Raw genomic sequence first — 7,914 nt, forward strand, 5'->3', positions numbered from 1 at the left:
AGTGATTTCTCAGGAAAGCTTGAAAAACTGAGAAAATTGGTTTTGAGATTGGAAACTTGGAATTGCTTTTATGAGAAAATGGATTTGAGAATCTTGAGAAAATCTAAGAAATTTATTGGAAAATGACTTTTGAAATGGAAAATGAATTCTCAGGAAAACTGGAAAATATGAGAAAATCGATTTCTGAAAACTTGGGATTTTGAAATTTGAGAATTTGAAAACATAGGAAAATCTTGATTTGAACTTGGGAAATGCTTTGAAATGTCATTTGAAAACTTAGGATTTTGAGAAAATCAGATCCTGAGAAAGACTTGGAAATTCTTGAGAAAATTGAATTTTCTGAAATTGAAATTGGAAAATGAGTTTCAAAATAATGCAATTTGAATGATATGAATGAATGAATTTGAAAAGGGAATTTCATTGAGGAATTGGAAAATCCTTTTAAAACTTTGAAAAATGCAGTGCATTTTGAAGCTAGCCTAAGTGTGTAGGCTGAATGTGGCTAATACGAAGATCATAAATCTTGGTTTTCTTCGTATTCTGACTATGGCCATAAATACGAATCCCACCGAGTTTATAAACTCCATAAAAGCTTGTGCACGTGCCATTCGTGTAAACCATAGTGGATTTGAAATAAATGCACATGAATCATACATCAAATATCGAAATTTGCATAAATTAAACTATATGCAATGCAGCCCTATTCTAAGCAGAAAAGTAACTCTTATTCCAAATTATTACATTTGAGATTACATTGAATTGAAATAAAAAAAAAATCTAAGTCTTCTTCTTGAATGTTCCTGCAAAACTAGAAAACAAGGTTAGCACAAAAATGTAGGTTTTTCTGAATTTATCCGAAAATATGGGAAATTATCGGATATTATTCAGATATAAACCCAAAATCATACCCCCTTTGATATAAACATGATGAATAATGAATAAATTTCGAAAATAAACTTGAAAATTCGAAATTGGGGTCAAAATGACCAAAATACCCCTGATGACCTTGAAATCAGGGTTTTATGAAAGAATTTTTTGTAAATTTTGGAATTTTGAAAATCAAATGAAATAAATCAAACATAATATGATAAAATATGATAATATGCATGAAATTTTGGAGAATTAGAAATTGAACTTTCGAAATTTAGGTCAAAATGACCAAAATACCCCTGATAACAAGACTATGGCCTTGAAACCAGGGTTTTCTGAAATAAATTTTGCAAAATTGAAAAATATGAAATGCAAATGAGATTAAAATTAACCCTAATATGATTCTACATGCTTATGTACATGAGACAAACCCTAACATGGCGAAAATATCATAAAATATCGAATTTAACTTGATTTTCGCTTCTGAATTTAAAGATAAACTAACACATGGAGCAAATGAACTTGGAATTAAACCAAATTTGGCATGGACACCTAAAATAACCCTAGAAACATAATGGATCTCGAAAATCTAATTTTTTTTGTATTTTTAAATATGGAAATTCAAATAAAAACCCTAAATTTTGTGATTTTTGCCTAAAATATTGATTCTAAAGGGGATTTAGGATATCAAACTTCCATAAAAATTTCCCAAATTTTATGGGATGACAGAGGACAGTAAGGCAAGGATTTTTGCCTTTTATACTTTCTGTTTTTGACCTATGGTCGGAGCTGTACCACTCCGGCAAATCGGATCGGAATCCGGCGACTCTAGTAAATGAAGGAAACAGACAGGTTTCGGTAGAAAATGTGGTAAAAATAGCAGACAGATGGGAAAATGGCTGAAATTATGGGAAAATTTCCCTGACAAACATAGGAATATTTGATATTTTGACACTATTGGGATTCGGGTTACGGTTTGGAAAAGACCACACTGTTATCAGAGACCAAAATCTCTGGAATTTCTGGACATTGGAATCGGTTAGACAGAAAGAGAAAATCCGGAAAAAATAATGAAACAGATCCAAAAATTCCCAAATTTTGGGAAATGACAGGAAATCATGTTAGGAACAACTTTCATGTTTAAAGTTTTTGCAGACGGCCTACATATTTGGAGGAGTCGGTGCATTAGGGTCTGTCTATACCCTGACGAAGGAAAATCAAGATTTTCCCAGGCGGCTGGGAAATCTGATTTTTGACAGAGGACAAAACTAACTGGAAAAACTTCAAAATTTCCAGATCATCAGTAGATTCGATTATGAATACACTGTGATTTTTTAAGGATGATTTGAATCTCCCACATGGGTGATTTTGAAGGTTCTTTTCTGCTAAATCAGAAATTGAAATCTCAGAGAGACAGAAAACCCGATTTAGGGTTTGGTTGGTTTAGAAGGGTTCCGAAACCCGAATTGAATAAAATTTTCGGCAGAATATTAAAAACAAACGAAAATGATTACCACAAAAATTTCAAAATTTATAGACGAAAATTCATACATGTAATGACAATGATATTAGGCACATACAAAAAAAAAAAAAAAAACCTATAACTGACCATTAGACATTAATAAAACTAAACTACATGAACAATATGACTATGAAACTAAGATATAACTCTAAGTAAAAGAGAGACATGGAATCTATATGATGGTAGTAATAAAACATGAAAAAAAATTAGGGGGTCATGAGCCATTTCGATGTTAGCCTTTGAAATGAGGAAGGAAGTCCGATCCATTCATTGGACGAATCCCTTCCTCTTCATGGCTTCAACATGAACAATAGAGAATTTCCCAACAATACCAACCCAACTCTAAACTGGATTTTACATCGGATCTATCATTCTAAAAGAATAACAATAATGTTTTTTTTTTTTCAAAGAGAATCAGTATAGTAGAAGAGAACCATAGGCTTACCTTGGGTCGGCGGCAAGAGGAGTTGGCGCAAGTGATAGTGGTGTTGTACCAATGGATGTTGGAGGATCTTTGAGGCTGCTGAGATCGACTGTTGGTTGTGGCTGTAGTGCCAGCTGAAGGTGGTTGAAGCTTGCAGCAAGGCGGAGGCTTGGAAGAGATGGTACCAATTGCTATGGTGGCTGAAGAAGGTTGCAGCTGGAGAAGACTTGTTGTAGATGGCTGGAGCAAAGCAGAAGGAGGTTCCACCGGCTAAAGGAAGGTGAAAGTGCAGCTTCTATTGGTGGTGATGAAGGTTGCTGTGTAGAAGAGGTGGCTGTTGAAGTTGTGGAAGGAGCTCTGGAGCTGCTATGCTGTTGTGGAGGTGGCTGCTGTAACAAAGGTAGCTGATTCTAGTGGTAATGGCTGTTACACAAAGGGGGAAGTTGCTGTCAAAGTGGCTGCAGTTGTGCAAGGGGAAGCTGGACCTGTTGCTACAGTGCAGCAATGGAAGGGGCTGCAATGAAAGCGTTGGATGGGCAGCAGCAGGTAACTACTTGGAGTCAGTTGCTGCAGACGTTTGTTGAAGGCGAAGATGGTGGCTGCAGTGTTGAAGCGGATGACAAGGGGAGAAGAGGCTGGCGTGAACTCCTTCTTGGTTGCTTCTTGGGTTGAAGACTTAGGAAAAAATGAAAATTTTCCTAAGTTTTCAATAGGGAATGACTTTAGTGAGAGGGGAGAGAAGGTGAGGGCTGGAGAATACGTCCTTTTTTGGGAATAGGCAAGTGAAGAAGCCATATAGTGGCTGGACAATGGAGAAGGGAAAGAAAGAAAGGAGGGAAAGAAAGAAGGAAAGAAAAGGAAGGGAAGAAAGGAAAGAGAAGGAAGAAGGAAAAGGAAAGAAAAGGGAAGGAAATAGGAAAAGAAGAAGAAGAAGCTGGATAGGGGTACACGTGAATGGCTGGGAGAGGAAAGAAAGAGGAGAAAAAAAAAAGAAAGAAAGAAAAAGAAAAAAAAAAGGAAAAATAATAAAATAAAATAAAAAGAAAATGGAGGAAGAAAGAAAGAAAATGGGTTGGAGGTTTGGGTGACCCCCTTGTGGGTCCCACCTTAGGAAGAATAATATAATAAAATAAATAAATAAATAAAATAAAATAAAATAAACAACAAAAAATAAAGAAAAAGATAATTTTTTTTCTTTTCTTATAAATTAAAACAAGAAAATGCAAATGGATGGGCCATCTCAGAGCGGGTCCAAATTCCACATTTGAAATTCATTTTGACGATTAGAGGGGTAAAATAGTCTTTTTAGAAAGTTTCTAGACGAAACAAGCTATTTTTGGTAGTTTTTTAAACGAGCTCGGATTTTGAAGTTCAATACCCCATTGCGAAACAAATCCAGAGTAGAATTTAAAAATGTAATTTTGAAAGAAATCCAGATTGTTTTTCTCGAGAAAATGCTTCCAACCGAAACGAGCTATTTTTGGCAGTTTTTGAAACAAGCTCGGATTTTGAAGTTCAATACCCCATTGCGAAGCAAATCCAATGTAGAATTTGAAAATTTGATTTTGAAAGAAATCCAGATTATTTTTCTTGTGAGAAAATATTTCCAAATTTAGACTCCTGGGGGTAAAAATGTTAATTTTGGAAACCCAGGGTTTCAAATTGATTTCTAAAAGCTTTTAAAACTCGATCTGGATTGAAAATTATAAAACTGGAGTTCTGGACTTCGAAAATGGAATGAAATGTGATGAAATGTTATGAAATGCTGAGAAATGATATGAAATGATGAGAAATGACATGAAATGCTATGCGAAATGCTAACTCTGAATGAAGAATTTTGGATGTCAGACCCCGATTGACACTTGTACCAGTTTAAAAAGCATTAAAATTGATAAAATTTGCAAAATAGCTCAAGAAATGGTTTTCGGGACTCTACTGGGTTAGAGTGACATTGAAAATTGGGGTTCGAGCTGGATTGAACTGAAGTGAGCTGGATTGAGCTGGGTTTTAGAGTTTCAGAACTCAAATGAACAGACCAGGCACTGACTCAACTGACATTTCCGACTGAATTTTCAAGAAAAGCTGCCATTTTTAGAGAAATGGTACGGAATGATCACTAGAGTGAAGTGAATTACGAACCTGAACTGGGTTTGAGCTACAACAAAGGTCAGTAATACTGATATGAACTAAAATCAAAGCTTGAACACTAGCTCAATTGACTGAACTCAGCTCAATTTCAGCTGAAAGAGCTAAAATGGACTAAAATGGGCTCCTAGACACTTGGAAATGGTTTTGAACTGAAACTGGAGCACTTGAACTCCTGGTGAGCTCAAGTTAGACTCTGGGGAACATGACTGACTATGAATGACTGACTTAGAGACAATTGGCTTGGATTCAAGTGAGAAATGAGCTCATTTTTGAAGAAATGATCCCATTTTGGCAGGAATGGTCAGAAATGAAAATGGTCTGTTCATTGTGAGCTCAGATGAGCTTGAGATGACTGATATTCTAACTGTCTTGAACTGACCAATGAGCTTGGTTGACTCCGACTGACTGGGGTCCGGGATGACCTAGGGGTAAAATGATAATTTTCCTAATGAAAATGGGTAAAATGGTGATTTTCTGAAACTGACTCGGGGTTTGACTCCTACACTGACCTGACAGGGTTGGCATTGCCTGAGGAGGATTGTTTGAGAATGAGTGAGGAAAATTTGGGGTGTTTACAAGTAGTTTTCTTCTATATGAGATCCTCCTTTGGTGGGATATATGATACATCCAAGCAAAAACTGCTGCTCTAGTGTTAGGATAGGGGCCCAAATTTATCTTTTTTGGGGGAAAGGCACAGCCAAAAACTCTAATAAAGATTGATTATGGGACTTAATTGAGAATGAGCTTGATTGTAATCACCTCCATAGAATAAAATACTCACAATCACTGATTATTTGGCCCATAAGTTCTAGGCTTAGCACCACTTGATCCTCAAATTCTTCCTCTATAAGGCATCTTCTTAGGGTAATGTCCCCACATAAACAACTAACCAGCCAGCTATTTGTAACTGAGATCCCTTGGTTTCTTACTAGGTTGACTGAATTTGCACTAGGCCAAGGATTACCTATTAATCCCACATTTATCTTTTAACATCGACTCCCACCATTTCTTTTAATGACATACAACCCCATTTAATTGTCAGATCTTTGTCCAAAATGCAGAGTCTTCTCATACCTAGAACATCCAACTCAGTAAGTATTGTTGCCTTATGCCAATCAACCAGATGTATTTTCTTCCCATTATCCATGTCTTTCATGAGAAAAGTGGAAAAGATCTTATTCATCTTTCATTAGGATAAAGAAAAAGTGGATAAGATAGGATGCCAATCAGAAAATGTTTTATGGGGATTATTCCATCTGCTACGGACAGAGATCTGCAATCCCACGACTATTACTATAATTTCTTGCCAACTCTTATCTCCCGCCGATACTTATAGTGGCTCTCTAGTTGAACCCCATATGGAAGGTTTCATACTTGGGCACTTCATGGACAGAGATCCCAGGTTGCATCAAAAGATGACAGCAGCCCATGCATTCGGTACTATCTCTACATCTTAAAACTACCAATTCACATTTGCTTTCACTTATTTTCAGGCCAAAAGCTAGTGCAAAGCAATTGAGGATCAGCTACATTTTCCCTTTGATCAAAACCCAGTTTTCCCGAACATGAACATATCGTCTAGAAAAGCAGATGGATTAAGCCAGGGAGCCATATCTGGTAATATGATACTTTTTATGAAGTCTATCTCCACCACCACCTTCATTTTTTAGCCGAAAGCCTTGCAAGCATAGTATTGAATAAGAGAGCTGACAGGGGGGCGTCTTGGTTTCAGATTTCTCTTCATTGGGAAAGTGATTGTTAGATCCATTAATGGACACCCCAGTCAATTCTGAGGAGAAGACCCCCAGTACCAACCATCCACTTCTCGTCCAGCCCTTTAAAAACCATTCAATTGGCGATAGGAAACCCCATCTTACTGAATTGAAAACCCTCTAAAAAGGTCCACTTTAAGCATGAATTTCACATGAAAATTCAAGCAGATACTGTAGGAAACGAACTATCCTGGCCCAGATCTTCTAGGAGAAGTGAGGCGGCTTTTGAACTCACTCATTTTTCTTCTTCTATTGTTTCTCGTTGGCTACTCTCGCCACCATTCTACCTTTTTCTCAGGCGTATATGGTCTAAATGACGGGAAAAGTTTTGCCCTATCGAATTCGGCATATAATGATGTTGAGCTCTTGAGCTTGAAGAACCAATGATGTGGGCAACGAGTTGGTGATATCCTAATAGAAGAACAGGGATTGCTGATTACCAAGTTATTTTATGAAGTAAAATCTGAGACATATCTAAGTGAAATGTGAGTTGGGGGAGTCTCTGTCATCAATTAATCAAGTTCTGTAATCATCAAAATCTCAGTTACAAGAATCATAGAGGCCAAGAGCAATAGACACGATATAACAGACGAACCTGGTCTTTCTCCTTAATCCGAAGGAGGAGGATGGCGTTGCGTTGCCATGCGTTTCGCGATCGACGACGATATCGAAGGACGATAAGCAGCAGCAATCCCAGCATCCCCAAGGTCGAGCCGGTGACGACGATGGAAGGCATCATGGGAACGCGATAGCGCCGCGACCACCAAAATGAAGTCGAATAGAATCCCTTATCAACCTTACACCACAGCGCACGCAACGCCATGGCCAACACCTTCCTGGCCCAGCTGAGTCCTGTTCTCGCTCGTTGGAGGGGAGATCGAGGATCGCCCGAACTATCCTCTCCCGAGTCCCGACACTCCATCTGTGGCTGGTGGTGCGGATGCAGAACAATTATGGGAAGGTCTTCGTGGTCGCTGGGGGGGAAGATGGAGCAGCCGTCGTCGTCTTCGCCAAATGATGGTGCCTGCCTCTGCGGCTGCGGCTGAGGAGACGAAGCTGAAGAGGCAAATAGTGGCGTTCGTGAGACCTCTTCCCAATCGTTGAGCCCGCTTGCCTCCATTCGCTCAAGGGTCAGTAACTGATAGCAAAACTTATTGATTCCACCATGTTCGTGTAAA

At 38.1% G+C, this 7,914-nt stretch overlaps 1 long non-coding RNA gene across 1 annotated transcript in view; it reads right to left on the bottom strand.

Annotated features, from left to right (window-relative positions):
- LOC149848906 (uncharacterized) overlaps window positions 1–7,604 on the bottom strand; it is a 31,555-nt gene extending 23,951 nt beyond the window's left edge. The window contains exon 1 of the long non-coding RNA XR_016433174.1: window positions 7,332–7,604. This is a non-coding gene — a long non-coding RNA (uncharacterized LOC149848906). The remainder of the gene's footprint in view (window positions 1–7,331) is intronic.
- Window positions 7,605–7,914: the final 310 nt, after the last annotated feature.

Source organism: Nuphar pumila, chromosome 1, assembly GCF_984573655.1.
Source record: "Nuphar pumila chromosome 1, dmNupPumi1.hap1.1, whole genome shotgun sequence".
Taxonomy (NCBI): Eukaryota; Viridiplantae; Streptophyta; class Magnoliopsida; order Nymphaeales; family Nymphaeaceae; genus Nuphar; species Nuphar pumila.